Below are 18,535 nucleotides of genomic sequence, written 5' to 3'. Positions count from 1 at the left end.
AGGAAGTTGCCTAATAATTATGCACACCTAATATAGGGTGTTGATGTCATTAGACCACACCCCTTCTCATTACAGAGATGCACATCACCAAATATGCTTAATTGGTAGTAGGCTTTCGAGCCTATACAGCTTGGAGTAAGACAACATGCATAAAGAGGATGATGTGGTCAAAATACTCATTTGCCTAATAATTCTGCACGCAGTGTATATCCATAGACCCCATTCACTCAGCATGTGCCAAATGCTTGTTTGCCAGGCTGGTATACCTCAAATGGAAGGCTCTAGGGTGGCTAACAGTAGCATGGAAGGCCATGAAATATTGGTTTACAATCCACTGAATAATGGAGCAGTGGCATGACTATAGGGAATGCAGAGGTGCCAGTCGCACCTGAGGGGGCCTAAAGACCCCTGACACATCAAAATTGTAATTGTGCTTTGGAAGCTAGGGGGCCTAATTACATATAAATGCTATGTGTGGACCTCAGCAAGTGAAAACAGTTATATAAAGATAACACTAAATGACTAAACATCAGGTATTCTCCAGAGAATTTACTGAGCACGAGTATCCACATTTACATTGGATGGGCACACTTTCCAGTCCTCCCTCCCTCTTTAAGCCTGCCAGCAAAGGTCACGCCCATGCTTTAAAGAGGCTCTGTCACCCGGTTCAAGCCTACCCTACCAGGCATATATCCTGGTAGGGCCAATGACGCAGACAAAACCCACACCTTTATTTCTCATGTAGTAGGTCCAGTATGTCCGAAAAAGCAACTTTAAAAAAATATGCAAATGAGGAATTCGAGCACTGGGAGGCGGGCTTATGCCTTCCGAGCACTGCTTCTGTGACGCCCCCGTACCTTGCAAATGCTGGACTTCTGCACCTAATCACACCCCCATGTGCATTGATTGACAGCGCTGGCCAGTATCTCCTGCAAAATAAAACCTATTCGAGGGTCCAAGTACAAACCAGCTACCCCAGAGTATTTTGTTGTCATCTAACGTTGTCCTCTTGCACCACTGTTGACATGGGGTAAAAACAAAGGTCACCTCATCATGCCCAGGAACACAATTTTGTTCCCACCAGTCCAGTTCAATTACATTTTCGCAGCCACAGCTCTGCATCCAGGTGAAGAGACCCAAGGGAACAAACCCCCTTGTCTCAGTACCAAACCGGGCATTCAGGCCCAGTACAGTGCCGTAATCAAGGTGATCATAATGATTGTGGCTTATCACAACGGCATCTATTTTGGGAAGCTGCTCTATAGTGCACTGTGGCCCTCGAAACCGTTTGGGACCTGCAAAGCTAAACGGAGAGGCCCTCTCACTGAAGAAAGGATCAGTAAAAAAAATACCAAATCAACCATTTCCACCATGACAGACACATGGCCCAGCCAAGTGATCCTTATGCCATTTTAAGTTTTGCCAGTAAGTTCAGGGTGCTGTACAAAATAGGGTTCAATAACAGGAAGTTCCCGGTCAAGTTCCTAAAAAGAAAAAAAGATTCACATATTTAAACGTATTCAAAATGATGCAAAACATCACATCTAAAATACTATGCTAAACCCATATATTGGAAGAATTAAAAGTACAGAAGAATTTTAAGGGGTTATGTTGAACACAAGTGGCCGGTATCCATAAGTGTTTTGCGGTCTGCAAAACATGGTCATATGAATGTACCCTAAAGGAGAAGAGCCCTAACACTTCCAAATTAAAAGGGGCTGTCCAGCCATTAATATTGATGACCTATCGTCAGGATAGGTCATGAATATCAGATTGGCGCGGGTGTGACACCCGACATCCCTGCCAATCAGCTATTTGAAGAGAGGGCTGGGCTCCATGCGAGCGCCGCTTCCTGTCCATTACCCTGCACTACTTCTCGGAATTGCAGTGTAACACAAGTTCCCGCTCCATTCAAATCAATGGAGTGAGTGCTTGTAATTGCACTACACCACCTCCCCACAGGAGACGAGTCATAGTGTGATGACCAAGAAGTGGAGCTTCCATGGAGCACCGCCTCGTCTCACAACTAATTGGCGGGGGTGCCGGGTTTCAGACCCCCACTAACAGATATTGATGACCTATCCTGACGACTGGTCATCAATATTAACAGCTGCACAACCCCTATAATTCCTTACTGCTATGTTAAAGGGTTTACCCCACAAAAAGCATGGCAGCAACGTTGACGTTACTAGCTGTGTTCACTAAACAATGGACAGAGTTGTCTTGTTCTACCGCAGACTTCTGATGCCAGAGGTACAACAAAACAGTTGATTGTGAGTGGTGCAGGGTGTTGAACCCTCGCCAATCTGTTATTAAAGGACTGTCCTGAGGATAGCCCATCAATATGAAAATCCTGGACAACACCTTTAAGGAATGAGAGAGGCTGTAACATGATTCACCAAATAGGGAAAGACATGGAGGTAATGCCTACATTGTTAGAAACACCTGCCTTAAAACGGCTTTCAAACACTTTTAGACAGCCCCCCTTCCCTGCTGAACATTAGCACACATGACCCCTGTCCATTCTAGAAGTTAGCAAGTGGGAGCTGGAATGCAGTAGAGGGAGTTGGAACAGTATATCAGGGAGCAGGTAACAATGCTTCCCTCCATAGGTCCGCTGGGGAGGGCTGCCCAAAAGCCTTTGAAAGCTGGACAACACCTTTAACCCCTTAGTGACCACCCATACATGTTTTTACGGCGGTCACTAAGGGGTCTTGTAGATACTAAGTGGTTGGATCCCACTCTGGGTGGGGAATTTTCCGTGGGTGTCAGGAGACAGTTCCCAGGCTGAGTTGCAATGTAGAGAAAGACTCCTGAAAACCACTTGTATGCTTTAAGTGCAGTACTTTATTGCATAGGCGGTTTTCCAGTTCACATAAATTAAACGTTTTTCGGCATATAGCCTTCTTCAGATCACTGGATGAGCCGCTTGTGCTGGTATTTCAATGTGGACAAAGGTCCGTAGTTTGGGGGCTCTGTGGCCTGGAGGGCGCTTGTGGGATGTAGGCTACTGCCCTGTATTTTGGCAAATCCGGAGATGCAGTGCAGAAAGGAACGGAACCACGGAACAGAAGCACTACGGAGTGCTTATGTGGGGTTCCGTTCCTTACTTCTGTTCTGCAATAAGATAGAAATTGTCCTATCTTTTTACGGAATAGATGGATCGCGCACCCATTCAAGTAAATGGGGTCGCGATCCGCATGCGGCTGGCCCGCGGTCAGTGTCCATGCATTGCGGACCACAATTTGCAGTCCGCAGCACGGGCAGCACACGTTCGTGTGCAAAAGGCCTAACAGTAGGTGAGCAGAGTTTTCCAGAAAGGGACTCTTTTTTGTAACTGCTGTTCACAGATAAGGGAACATTCACACACAGCAGATTTTGTTGCAGAATTTTCCGTGATTGAAAATCAGTTCTATTCACCTAAATGAGGCTTGCAGATCCATGTGCTTTACACCTAATTCAAATGAATGGAACTGATTTTCAGTTGCTGAAAATTCTGCAACAAAATCTTCCGTGTATGAAAAAAAAACTAAAACTAAAATTCTGACAGCCACCTGGGTAATCTGAAAATACTGAGGAGAGAGGGTCGGTGGGGCAATTTAATCCTTTCTTTCTTTCTTTCTTCTCCTGATGGCCGTCATGATGGATGCAAGAAAACGGAACTACCGGTAAGGCTACAGTCCCACTTGCGGTAGCAGTGTCCAGCAGGTTGCTCCGGAGGGGGAACAGCCTGCCGGATCCATGCTAGTGCTAAGCCACCGTGCTGCCGGAAGTCTGCTGGGCCCTATTCACTATAATGAGGGTGGGCTGGAGGTCTGGCCACAGCACGGCAAACAAGGAACAACCTCAAGTGTCAAAGTAGCCTGAGTCTAATTAGTTTTTTTGTTTTATTTTACACATCACCATATTCTGACCCCCAAAGCGTTTTTTTATAGTTATATCTACTGTGCTGTGTGGAGGCTCATTTTTTGCAGGACGAACTGTAGTTTTTATTGATACCAGTTTTTAATATATATATACACTCACCTAAAGAATTATTAGGAACACCATACTAATACGGTGTTGGACCCCCTTTTGCCATCAGAACTGCCTTAATTCTACGTGGCATTGATTCAACAAGGTGCTGATAGCATTCTTTAGAAATGTTGGCCAATATTGATAGGATAGCATCTTGCAGTTGATGGAGATTTGAGGGATGCACATCCAGGGCACGAAGCTCCCATTCCACCACATCCCAAAGATGCTCTATTGGGTTGAGATCTGGTGACTGTGGGGGCCATTTTAGTACAGTGAACTCATTGTCATGTTCAAGAAACCAATTTGAAATTATTTGAGCTTTGTGACATGGTGCATTATCCTGCTGGAAGTAGCCATCAGAGGATGGATACATGTTCTCATTCTGTTTACGCCAAATTAGGACTCTACCATTTGAATGTCTCAACAGAAATCAAGACTCATCAGACCAGGCAACATTTTTCCAGTCTTCAACAGTCCAATTTTGGTGAGCTCATGCAAATTGTAGCCTCTTTTTCCTATTTGTAGTGGAGATGAGTGGTACCCGGCGGGGTCTTCTGCTGTTGTAGCCCATCCGCCTCAAGGTTGTGCGTGTTGTGGCTTCACAAATGTTTTGCTGCATACCTCGGTTGTAACGAGTGGTTATTTCAGTCAACGTTGCTTTTCTATCAGCTTGAATCAGTCGGCCCATTCTCCTCTGACCTCTAGCATCCATAAGGCATTTTTGCCCACAGGACTGCCGCATACTGGATGTTTTTCCCTTTTCACACCATTCTTTGTAAACCCTAGAAATGGTTGTGCGTGAAAATCCCAGTAACTGAGCAGATTGTGAAATACTCAGACCGGCCCGTCTGGCACCAACAACCATGCCACGCTCAAAATTGCTTAAATCACCTTTCTTTCCCATTCTGACATTCAGTTTGGAGTTCAGGAGATTGTCTTGACCAGGAACACACCCCTAAATGCATTGAAGCAACTGCCATGTGATTGGTTGACTAGATAATTGCATTAATGAGAAATAGAACAGGTGTTTCTAATAATTCTTTAGGTGAGTGTATATACTTCCATATTTACTACAGAGTGATGTTATCCACCTCAGTGATGCTAGTGAGGTGGACAAAGAGAAATAAGGGAAAGAAGAAACAGCAAATGGAGGTGGCACTAAAAAGATAGATTGTATTGAATAGCTAGTGGCTATAATATTCTTTTTAATTAAGATCCAGATGCTGGTTTGAAAAATGTAGACATTTTGTTGTTGTAGGACAACCCCTTTAATCAATTATGGATTCTTGTTCACTTTAATACCCAGCTCTGTCTAAATACAACTTAATTACTCTTTACAAATACTATATAATTTAAAGGAATACTGTAATCAGTGAAAGTCAGCTTGTACTGTATGTTCTAAATATGTCTACATATATGCAAGAATAGCTATAATTATGCTGGTAAGCTGTTAATTAATCAATTTCAAATTTTTCTTAATGCTCTGTTTAAAAAACGAATAACATTTATAGAGGAAGTCTTACGTGAAATTTCTACCTTTTGATAATGAGCATATAAAATCGAAGATATGTTGTAAGCGTGTGATACGCAAACATGATGAATGTGTTTGCACAGTAACTGCATACAATAACCAGGAAGGGATGAAGAAGGTGATTTCCCACAACTGACAGTTTTTGATCACTAAGAACTTAAGACATTGTTAGCACGGTGGCCTTGCACTGATGCAGTCCTGAGTTTGAATCTGACCAGGAAAACTTATGCGTGGAATTGGTTCTTCTGATTGTTTGGTTTCCTCTGAGCAGTTTGGGTTCTTTTAATACTCCACTGGTGGCCAAATAGTAGATTGTGATCCACTGGTATACCTTATTGCAGGGACCAGTAGATCTCCAAGTTAGATAACCACGCTGTTCTTCTGCTCATTTCTACGAAGAAGTAGAAAACATGCCTTTTCATAGGTAAATGTTTCAGTATCATTTCATCTCCCTTTTTCAGAGGAAGACCGATTGAAAATTTCTGAGGTTTGACCAACACTACTAGCTCGTATAATCCACACTTCCCATGAAGGCTTATAATATGTACTCTAGCACAGAGCAGATGGAGAAACAGCATGGTCAGATACAGTATGAAGCAGGCATTACTGTAGACAGGGCTGGATTAAGAGCATCATGGGCCTGGTGCTGAAGATTTTAATGGGCCTTTTTATAGAAAATGAAAACGCAACGTAGAGCAATTTTTTATAACACAAATAAAGTGCATCTGTCATATGTTTTATGCATATGAAATCACCAGCATAGCTGAAAAGATGTTGATGTATCGATACCTTGCATACCTTTATAGAATCTGTTCCTTAGCCTTTACTTAGCTTAAAAAAATAATAATAATAAGTAAAACACTTATGGGGGCCCAGAGTGTCAAAAGAGGTGTGGTAGGGTGTCCTCTGTGCCCTCCAGACCGTAACACCTCTCCCATGTGAAGTCACGCCCGCTCCTTTGGTTGACACCAACGGCTCACTTGACAGCGACCTGTTGAGATCTTGCGCATGTGCCATGAATGGGTGAATGGGGATTGCGGTACACAAATGTGGAGTCTGTAGGAACCTGAGACTGTGCATGCACTGCAATCCCCATTCACAGCGCATACTGTGTGTGTGTCAAAGAAGGTGCAGGCATGAACTCACAGGGCAGAAGTGTTGCAGCCCAGGAGCATAGCGCACCCCCAGCCACACCTGTTATACACTTTCCCCCCATAAAGTTTTATTTTTTTTTGTGACATAAAGGCAAGAATCTATAAAGGTATGCAAAGTATCCATACACTAACCTCTTTTTGGCTGTGCCGGCGGTTTCATGTGCGTTTTTTTTATGTCATATGCACTTTAAACAATTTTAATTACCATTAAAGTGCCATAACAGGAACATATTGAAAATATTTCTTTTTTGTGAACAATAGAAAACTGGTCAATTAAATAAAGCCATAATAAATACAACATTCACAACAACCATTTCTTATAAATATAACAAACCATATAAATAAATTAAATATAAATGTAAGATACATGGTTCATATAAATATGTTCTTTAAAGTATTACCCTAAGCATCATAATCACATAGGCCTGCTGTTATGGTGTTGAGAGTAACTTAAACACACAGTGTTATTCACCGAACTCTAAACTGAAGGCCAGATTTATCATTAGCTCAGGTCAGAATAATGGAGTGAAAAAGTCCCCAAAAAAGTCCCAAACGCTAAAACTGCGCACAAATTTGCGACTTTTTTCTGCTCTGCACTATACTCGGCAGTTTTCTGAAAGTGGGTGTGTTTTCTTATGTAAATGAATCTCTAGACAGATTTACTATTGGGACTATTTAAAAAGTCTCAAAAAAGTAGCAATTTCACTCCAGTGAGGACCATGCATATCTTATGAGACTTTTTAATAGAACATGCAACTTTTTCATAAAAACGTGCAACTTTTTCGTAAAGATGTGCGACTTTTGTAAAGCTGCTTACTGACGGATAAACTGCTAACGTCAAACCACATTTATTACAGTCTTAAAGGGCCGATCATAAATCTGACTTGGCTAAAACTGACTTTAGCCATATGTTAAAGTGGAGTGAGCTGTCAGAGTAAATGATAAATCTGGCTCTGAGTTTTAATCTAAATAAATTAAACTTGCAGAAGAAAATTAAACTACACATTCGCTTTTTGTGCTTTTTTGCTTGCAAATTCTTTAATTGTAGAATCAAGATTAAGCTCATTCAGCAAACCATTTTCTTTTTGTCAAATCTTTATTTTATTGTTTTGACAATGCAAGTTCACAATCACAATGACATTTTGTAAAAAAGAACAAATAACCATAATACTCCATACTCAAACAATGGTCATCAATGCATGGTGTAAAATATCTTATGCAGGAATGTAAGCATATTAAATTTATAAACATCAGGCATAAAAGTAGTAAGTAAACAGTTATGATAGAATCGCACATTCTTTTATAAAGCAGTAAATATGCTATGGCCTACGACACACAAGGCCAGTGAAGCCCAGTGGGCAACACATTTATTGCAAACCTTCTCTCGCTGGGCATGTGCTTAATCAAGTGTAAGGATCCCTAGGAGCTTGTAAACCAGATTCCTCTACTTAGTGCGCTGCTTGTACCAATCTATCCATTTGTCCCAGGTCAGTAAGAACTTGTCATGCGACAACGATTCCCAGCTTGTCAACTCCTCAAGTTGGCATATCTCCTGGACTTTGTAAATCCATTCTTGAAGGCTGGGGGTATCCTTGGATAACCAATACTTCGGTATGAGCAATTTTGCTGCAGCTATAAGTTGCGCTGGCAGGGAATGCACGGCAAGTTTGTAATTACGATCGGGTAAATTTAGGAGAGCCACCAATGGGGTGATAGGGGAGCTTACCAAGCAAATTTCTTGCACTGCCTCGGAGACCATATCCCAGTATTTAGCGATAAGAGGGCCAGACCACCATATATGGAACATGGTGCCCCTGTCCCCATTACATCTCCAACAATCTGCGGAATATGTAGGAGTGACAGCTTGTAATTTTGCAGGAGTTTTGTACCATCTGGTAATTATCTTGTAGGAATTTTCTTGTACAAACCGGATTCCAAAAAAGTTGGGACACTAAACAAATTGTGAATAAAAACTGAATGCAATGATGTGGAGATGGCAAATGTCAATATTTTTATTTGTAATAGAACGTAGATGACAGATCAAACGTTTAATCCGAGTAAATGTATCATTTTAAAGGAAAAATACGTTGATTCAAAATTTCACGGTGTCAACAAATCCCAAAAAAGTTGGGACAAGTAGCAATAAGAGGCTGGAAAAAGTAAATTTGAGCATAACGAAGAGCTGGAAGACCAATTAACACTAATTAGGTCAATTGGCAACATGATTGGGTATAAAAAGAGCTTCTCAGAGTGGCAGTGTCTCTCAGAAGCCAAGATGGGTAGAGGATCACCAATTCCCACAATGTTGCGCAGAAAGATAGTGGAGCAATATCAGAAAGGTGCTACCCAGCGAAAAATTGCAAAGACTTTGCATCTATCATCATCAACTGTGCATAACATCATCCGAAGATTCAGAGAATCTGGAACAATCTCTGTGCGTAAGGGTCAAGGCCGTAAAACCATACTGGATGCCCGTGATCTCCGGGCCCTTAAACGACACTGCACCACAAACAGGAATGCTACTGTAAAGGAAATCACAAAATGGGCTCAGGAATACTTCCAGAAACCATTGTCAGTGAACACAATCCACCGTGCCATCCGCCGTTGCCAGCTGAAACTCTACAGTGCAAAGAAGAAGCCATTTCTAAGCAAGATCCACAAGCTCAGGCGTTTTCACTGGGCCAGGGATCATTTAAAATGGAGTGTGGCAAAATGGAAGACTGTTCTGTGGTCAGACGAGTCACGATTCGAAGTTCTTTTTGGAAATCTGGGACGCCATGTCATCCGGACCAAAGAGGACAAGGACAACCCAAGTTGTTATCAACGTTCAGTTCAGAAGCCTGCATCTCTGATGGTATGGGGTTGCATGAGTGCGTGTGGCATGGGCAGCTTGCATGTCTGGAAAGGCACATCAATGCAGAAAAATATATTCAGGTTCTAGAACAACATATGCTCCCATCCAGACGTCATCTCTTTCAGGGAAGACCCTGCATTTTTCAACAAAATAATGCCAGACCACATTCTGCATCAATCACAACATCATGGCTGCGTAGGAGAAGGATCCGGGTACTGAAATGGCCAGTCTGCAGTCCAGATCTTTCACCTATAGAGAACATTTGGCGCATCATAAAGAGGAAGGTGCAACAAAGAAGGCCCAAGACGATTGAACAGTTAGAGGCCTGTATTAGACAAGAATGGGAGAGCATTCCTATTTCTAAGCTTGAGAAACTGGTCTCCTCGGTCCCCAGGCGTCTGTTGAGTGTTGTAAGAAGAAGGGGAGATGCCACACAGTGGTGAAAATGGCCTTGTCCCAACTTTTTGGGGATTTGTTGACACCATGAAATTCTGATTCAACATATTTTTCCCTTAAAATGGTACATTTTCTCAGTTTAAACTTTTGTTCCGTGATTTATGTTCTATTCTGAATAAAATATTAGAAGTTGGCACCTCCACATCATTGCATTCAGTTTTTATTCACGATTTGTATAGTGTCCCAACTTTTTTGGAATCCGGTTTGTATTTTAATACATCTCGAGTGGCCATGGGAATGGGTTAGTATTCTGCCGGTAGTATCATCATCCAGAGGATGTCTAATCTCCTTCTCCCACTGCTCAATAAACCAAGGTTTGGCATCAGAGTCGATCTCAAAATTTTTATTATAAAGATGAGAGATCGTACCCTTTTTGCCCACAGATCGATTCCACAGTGCATCATACCAAGTAGGGGTGTAGTTGCTCGGAGTACTAGATAAGTATTGCCCACAATACCTATTAAGTTGGGAGTATTGTGTTACAGTCCAGGGGATATGCCCAAAACGAGTCCTCAGAATCGATACCTCTGGAACTAGACGATCAGCTAGGAAATCTCCAATTGCTATATCACCTAGTGCCGCCCATAATCCCATATCATCATGGAAGTCCGCATTGAATAAATAGGGTAAATGCCTGATAGGTGTGAGAGGTGATATGGAGTTGGAGGCGTACAAGTAGCCTGACAATTTGTGCCAGCAATCCACTACTCCCCTCAACGATACAGGTATTTTATTATTGTGCTGAGGTGACCCACCTAGATCCCATAGCGTTGCTAAAGCTTTTGACCCCAATACTCTCCTAGCAATTTGACAACCTAATTTGTTGACTCTGGGATTTATTATCTCCGAGTGCAGTCTCATTTGTATAGCCTTATAGTAACCACCTATATCAGGCAAACTAAGACCTCCCTTGGATCTGGGCAGAATTAATCTCTTGTAGGCTAATCTAGATTTAGCTTGATTCCAGATAAATGCGGAGAACGTTTTTCGAACTTGAGTTAAGAAGTGATGGGGTATTAGTACCGGTAATGTCTGCATTAAGTATAGCAATTTAGGAAGTATATAGGTTTTTAAGACATTTTTCCTCCCTAACCAGGTTAAAAAGGGTATTTTCAGCTCTTTTAATTGGAGTTTGATGTCAGCTAATAGTTTAGGGTAATTCTGGGAGAAGAGTTTTTCTGGGTCTCTGGTAATTTGAACTCCCAAATAGTTGATGCAGTCACTCTCCCATTGAAAGGGATAATTTGCTTTGAGGTGGGCCACAGTCGTCCGAGGAGTGTTAACTCCTAGGGCCACACATTTGGCCAAATTTATTTTGAAGTTAGATACATACCCGAATTTATCTAGTTGCCGCAGTAGAGCTCGGAATGCTACCTTTGGGTCTGATAGTAACAGGAGCATATCGTCAGCAAATGCAGCTACTGTGTGCGATTGGGGACCAATACGCAGTCCCTGAATTTCTTGATCTTGCCTAATAGCCTGTAGGAAAGTTTCTAAGCATAGAATGAAAAGGGTAGGTGAGAGCGGGCAGCCCTGTCGGGTCCCATTGCGGATATCAAAATGAGGCGTGAGAATGCCATTTATACGAATTTTCACCGTGGGTGAGGAGTACAAGGACAGCACAGCGGTCACAAATTGAGGAGGGAAACCAAATTTATATAAGGTGGCCTCCATGTAATGCCAGTCGACTCTGTCAAATGCCTTTTCGGCGTCTGTGCTCAACAGGGTAATTTTCTGGCCATGAGACAGAGCATATTGCTGTGCTTGTATGACCCGAAATGTGCTGTCCCTGCACTCCCTGCCATTCACAAATCCGGACTGCTCCGGAGAGATCAAACCACCCAGCAAAACTGCGATCCTATAGGCCAGGATTTTGGCCCAGAGTTTGATATCTGCATTAAGCAAAGAAATTGGGCGATAACTAGATGAGAAATTTAAGTCCTTGCCAGGCTTAGGCAACACCGTGATGTGTGCCTCCAATGATTGCTTGGGAAGGGGTGTACCGGTCATTAAGGAGTTAAATAGGGACACTAAATGAAGGCCTAGTGTGGGAAAGAACTTCTTGTAGTAGGTGACTGTCAGACCATCAGGTCCTGGGCTCTTGCCTTTAGGGGTTGATTTTAGGGCCTTTTTTACTTCTTCCAAAGTCACTGGAGCTATCAATACCTCTTTATCGGAATCCGATAATACTGGCAAATTAAGACCTTGTAGATAGGAGGTTGTCTTGTCTTGACGGTCTCTAATCACTTCACTAGAGTCATCTTTCCTTAGATTGTACAGATCATGGTAATACGTAGTAAACACCTTAGATATGACCTTAGCATCTGTGGAAAGAGAACCATCTGGTGTCATCATTTGCTCAATATAGGATTGCTCTGCTCTCTTTTTTATCATTGCCGTCATGACCTTACTGCCTCTATTACCGTGAATGTAATGTTTTTGTTTAACCCTCAGATATGCTTTGGCAACCTTAATGTTAAGCAAAGACTTAAGTTCTTGCCTGAGTGATACCAGTGACTCAAACTCTTTTTCTGCTAAAGACCTTTTGTGTGAACTTTCCAATTGGGAAATACGGGTTAAGAGTTCCGATAAGCGCTTTGCCCTCTCTTTTTTAATATATGAACCTAACGCAATGAACTCCCCTCGTATTACGGCCTTATGCGCCTCCCAAGAGATAGCCGGAGATGCAACGGCGTTCACATTCAGATCAAAATAGTCTTGCAACTTCTTTGTAATAGAATCTACATGAGCTTGCGTATCCAATATTGTGTGGTTTAGTCTCCAAGACCACTCTCTCCCAACAAAGTCAGGAAGTTGAATGGCACAGGATACCAAAGCATGATCCGACACTGTTATGCTATCAATAGTGGCAGACTTAATCAGCATCAGGTTATTATCTGGGAACACGAGGTAATCTAGCCTTTGGTATGATCTGTGTGGGTTGGAATAAAAGGTGTAGTCTCTTCTATTCCCATGTACGGACCGCCAGATATCTGCTAAATGTAAAGCCTTTAAACGTACCTGTAAGGATTTTAGGGCCCTAAACGAAATAGCTGACCTCTGGGATGAAGAGTCCAATAGGGGATTCAAAGTCAAATTGAAGTCTCCCCACATTAAGATCCATCCAAAAGCAAAGGCAGATATTTTATCCAGTGTTAATAGTAACCATTTGACCGTTTTAACGTTGGGGGCGTATAAATTACATAGGGTAAATTTCGTATGACCTATCTCACAGTTTACCAATAAGTATCGCCCCTCTGGATCAACTAACTGGGAATGCAAGGTAAAGGGTACATGTCTCTTCAGCCCAATGCTAACCCCTTTTGATGCAGCTTTATCGGAACATGAATGAAACCAATAGTGGAATGCGGAATTGCCTAAATTGGGAATATGGTTGGCAGTGAAATGTGTTTCTTGCAGCATAATTATATCTGTTGCCGTTGCCTTGATTGTCCGGAAAACCCGGCTCCGTTTTACTGGGCCTTTGCAGCAATGGACATTGAATGTTGCGATATTAAGTACTAACGGTGCCATTCATGCGTTACACAGAAATAACTCACCCTGCATATACCTACAGTGGGATGCGAAAGTTTGGGCAACCTTGTTAATCGTCATGATTTTCCTGTATAAATCGTTGGTTGTTACGATAAAAAATGTCAGTTAAATATATCATATAGGAGACACACACAGTGATATTTGAGAAGTGAAATTAAGTTTATTGGATTTACAGAAAGTGTGCTATAATTGTTTAAACAATATTAGGCAGGTGCATAAATTTGGGCACTGTTGTCATTTTATTGATTCCAAAACCTTTAGAACTAATTATTGGAACTCAAATTGGCTTGGTAAGCTCAGTGACCCCTGACCTACATACACAGGTGAATCCAATTATGAGAAAGAGTATTTAAGGGGTCAATTGTAAGTTTCCCTCCTTTTTAAATTTTCTCTGAAGAGTAGCAACATGGGGGTCTCAAAACAACTCTCAAATGACCTGAAGACAAAGATTGTTCACCATAATGGTTTAGGGGAAGGATACAGAAAGCTGTCTCAGAGATTTCAGCTGTCTGTTTCCACAGTTAGGAACATATTGAGGAAATGGAAGACCACAGGCTCAGTTCAAGTTAAGGCTCGAAGTGGTAGACCAAGAAAAATCTCGGATAGACAGAAGCGACGAATGGTGAGAACAGTCAGAGTCAACCCACAGACCAGCACCAAAGAACTACAACATCATCTTGCTGCAGATGGAGTCACTGTGCATCGTTCAACCATTCGGCACACTTTACACAAGGAGATGCTGTATGCGAGAGTGATGCAGAGGAAGCCTTTTCTCCGCCCACAGCACAAAAAGTACCGCTTGAGGTGGGCTAAAGCACATTTGGACAAGCCAGCTTCATTTTGGAATAAGGTGCTGTGGACTGAAATTGAGTTATTTGGCCATAACAAGGGGCGTTATGCATGGAGGAAAAATAACACAGCATTCCAAGAAAAACACCTTCTACCTACAGTAAAATATGGTGGTGGTTCCATCATGCTGTGGGGCTGTGTGGCCAGTGCAGGGACTGGGAATCTTGTCAAAGTTGAGGGACGCATGGATTCCACTCAGTATCAGCAGATTCCGGAGACCAATGTCCGGGAATCTGTGACAAAGCTGAAGCTGCGCTGGGGCTGGATCTTTCAACAAGACCACGACCCTAAACACTGCTCAAAATCCACTAAGGCATTTATGCAGAAGAACAAGTACAACGTTCTGGAATGGACATCTCAGTCCCCAGACCTGAATATAATTGAAAATCTGTGGTGTGACTTAAAGAGAGCTGTCCATGCTCAGAAGCCATCAAACCTTAATGAGCTAAAGATGTTTTGTAAAGAGGAATGGTCCAAAATACCTTCAACCAGAATCCAGACTCTCATTGGAACCTACAGGAAGCGTTTAGAGGCTGTCATTTCTGCAAAAGGAGGATCTACTAAATATTGATTTCATTTCTTTTTTGTGGTGCCTAAATTTATGCACCTGCCTAATTTTGTTTAAACAATTATAGCACACTTTCTGTAAATCCAATAAACTTCATTTCACTTCTCAAATATCACTGTGTGTGTCTCCTATATGATATATTTAACTGACATTTTTTATCGTAACAACCAACGATTTATACAGGAAAATCATGACGATTAACAAGGTTGCCCAAACTTTCGCATCCCACTGTATCAGGACCAAGGGATGGAGTATATAACTTAGAATGCTTCAAAAAATGAACAATAAACATTGCATAACTTAAGCAATAATATAGATGAGACAGACTCCTAGGTAGGACTCTGTTCCTTGGGGGGGGGGGATAATCCGATGCCACAAACATATCCTGATTGGCCTAGATCCTACTTCATACCCGATATGGTAAAATTGAATCATAGTGGAGGTACTACCCATTATAACATACATCTGCATCATCACTATGTAAATTCTAGCTACAAAATCGTATAAGGCATTATAGGGCGCTGATATACAGTACAGACCAAAAGTTTGGACACACCTTCTCATTCAAAGAGTTTTCTTTATTTTCATGACTATGAAAATTGTAGATTCACACTGAAGGCATCAAAACTATGAATTAACACATGTGGAATTATATACATAACAAACAAGTGTGAAACAACTGAAAATATGTCATATTCTAGGTTCTTCAAAGTAGCCACCTTTTGCTTTGATTACTGCTTTGCACATTCTTGGCATTCTCTTGATGAGCTTCAAGAGGTAGTCCCCTGAAATGGTTTTCACTTCACAGGTGTGCCCTGTCAGGTTTAATAAGTGGGATTTCTTGCCTTATAAATTGGGTTGGGACCATCAGTTGCGTTGAGGAGAAGTCCGGTGGATACACAGCTGAATAGACTGTTAGAATTTGTATTATGGCAAGAAAAAAGCAGCTAAGTAAAGAAAAACGAGTGGCCAACATTACTTTAAGAAATGAAGGTCAGTCAGTCAGCCAAAAAATTGGGAAAACTTTGAAAGTAAGGGCTATTTGACCATGAAGGAGAGTGATGGGTTGCTGCGCCAGATGACCTGGCCTCCACAGTCACTGGACCTGAACCCAATCGAGATGGTTTGGGGTGAGCTGGACCGCAGAGTGAAGGCAAAAGGGCCAACAAGTGCTAAGCATCTCTGGGAACTCCTTCAAGACTGTTGGAAGACCATTTCAGGGGACTACCTCTTGAAGCTCATCAAGAGAATGCCAAGAGTGTGCAAAGCAGTAATCAAAGCAAAAGGTGGCTACTTTGAAGAACCTAGAATATGACATATTTTCAGTTGTTTCACACTTGTTTTTTATGTATATAATTCCACATGTGTTAATTCATAGTTTTGATGCCTTCATCGTCATGAAAATAAAGAAAACTCTTTGAATGAGAAGGTGTGTCCAAACTTTTGGTCTGTACTGTACATCATTTGTCACATAGCTTAAAATAAACAATGGTCAGAGGGTGATGTTCAGGAAGGTTAACAAAACTAATTATACTTCTCTAGAGAACATGAAAGGGAGAGATAAGGCAGCCTCTTATGTGTATATGGTCGCGTGCAGCAACCATCTATCATAGGTTCAGATGTCCACATCTCTGCTTGCAGCTTTTCTGTTCCGCCCGCTTCTCTGTTGCTTCGGCTTCATCCATGGTGAGGTCGTCGGTAGAGGCGGTAATTCTTCTTCTGAAGGGACTGGCAACCAGGAAGGGATCTCCACAGGGGTTAAGTCCATCATCTCCCAAAAGGGGACTAAATCTGCAGGTGTTCTCACTGTGAAGCGGCGGTTCCCCGCAGTGATCAATATGCCAAAAGGAAATAACCACCTATAAGGGAACTTCGAGGTACGTAGGAGATCCGTTAGTGGCTTCAACAGTCTCCTCTTTTGGAGAGTAGAAGCTGCTAAATCTAGAAATATCTGAATACTTCTGCCTTGTAAGGTTACTTCCTTCAACTCCCTTGCTTTTTGCAAAATTACCTCAGTGTCTCTGTAACTTAGTATACCAAAGATTATGTCTCTTGGGTTCTCTGAGGTGCTAGGTTTGGGTCTCAGTGCACGATGGACCCTCTCGACCGTGATGTTCTGAGATCTTTCTTGGCCCAGCAGGTAGGTAAACAGTACGTCCATCGTTTTCATCATGTCCTCTTTATCATCAGCCTCAGGGAGGCCTCTTATCCTGATATTACGACGACGACTCCTATTCTCCTGGTCCTCCATTTGTAGCGGCAGGCTGTTCATGGCTCTAGGTGTGAGAGCCCAAAGAGCTTTTGACCGCCGTATTAAAAGAAAGAATGGCGTCTTGCACTTGCTCCAGGGACTCGACTCTGTCCCCAATATGGCGAACGTCCGCCTTTATAGTAGCCAGGTCAGCTGCAATGGGGGCTAGAGCTTTTTGCAAAGCTTGCTCTATGAAATCTCGGGTGAGCGCCACTTGCCCAGCCTCCGCCTGTGATCCGCTCACCTCACTTGCTTCCTCGTGCGGTGTTTCGGGACTCAAGGCCTCACATGAGTCTTCTGCCCCATGCCGTTTCAGTGCCATCTTTGACGTGCGCGCGGGTGTCTGGGGAGCTGATTTCTGGAGATACTTCTCCATGTCAGAATGCTGCGGTGAGTCCCTCTTTTGCTCCGAAGTGACTCTAGTGAGCTCCTTGGACTGAATCTTCATCCCTGTTCTCCGGGTAGTGCTGTTATAAGGCTGAATTAGGATCTAGTGGCGGGAGCTCCGCTCTCAAGCAGCCGCCATCAAGCTCGGTCAGGCCCCCCCCCCCAGCAAACCATTTTCAATGCATAACAGAGAGAGCGCATTTAAACGCTCCTGACCCATTGAAGATCTTTGTTCATTTTGCACACGTTTTAAAGCTGAAAATGAACGCTCACCACTGCAGTTACTGACCATTAAACACAAATACATGCAAAGGGTCATGTATGTGTTTGGAAATGCACCAACTAGGGATTGTGTGATCAGAAACTTGTACATTTGTATTTCTTGACTCTCATGAATGTCTTTATTCGTAGGGGAAGACTGGTAAATTTTGAAAACAGAGGCAAACTGTACAACTTCTTCCGCAAACAGGGGGTCAAGATCTTCAGGATATGTTGTTACTAGTGTTCCGGCTTTGGAGCGTAGATTATCTGTTGCTAGTGTGCATATTTCTGACAGAAAGCCAAATCTTTCTTCAATTACGCTGTATGCTACTTGTCTGTGCCTCAGTGATTCAGTCAGTTAGTCAATTTTAAGATAAAAGGTGTGTACTTTAAACTTCTCAGATGGTGTCATATCAGCATCAGCATCTTCTGCATCACCGTAGTCCCACTTCCTATTTCTTTAAATTTTTTCGTCCACTTTGTAGTTGGTACTCCTCACCGCCTGCAAGGTTTTTTCCCTGTTGTTCAAATTCAGAGAATCTAGAACGAAGAGACTGCACAAAATCCTTTAGAGAATTCAGCATGCCTGTTGCTGTATGTAAATCTAATTTAGCATTTTGTAGACACAGACTGGTTCTGTGAAACCTGGGTA

At 42.4% G+C, this 18,535-nt stretch overlaps 1 pseudogene; it reads right to left on the bottom strand.

The window, feature by feature from the left end:
- Positions 1-885: 885 nt before the first annotated feature.
- LOC120985836 lies at positions 886-17,256 on the bottom strand (annotated as a pseudogene).
- Between the last annotated feature and the right edge of the window lie 1,279 nt (positions 17,257-18,535).

Source organism: Bufo bufo, chromosome 1, assembly GCF_905171765.1.
Source record: "Bufo bufo chromosome 1, aBufBuf1.1, whole genome shotgun sequence".
NCBI classification, from domain to species: domain Eukaryota; kingdom Metazoa; phylum Chordata; class Amphibia; order Anura; family Bufonidae; genus Bufo; species Bufo bufo.
This window is presented reverse-complemented; position numbering and strand designations above follow the sequence as displayed.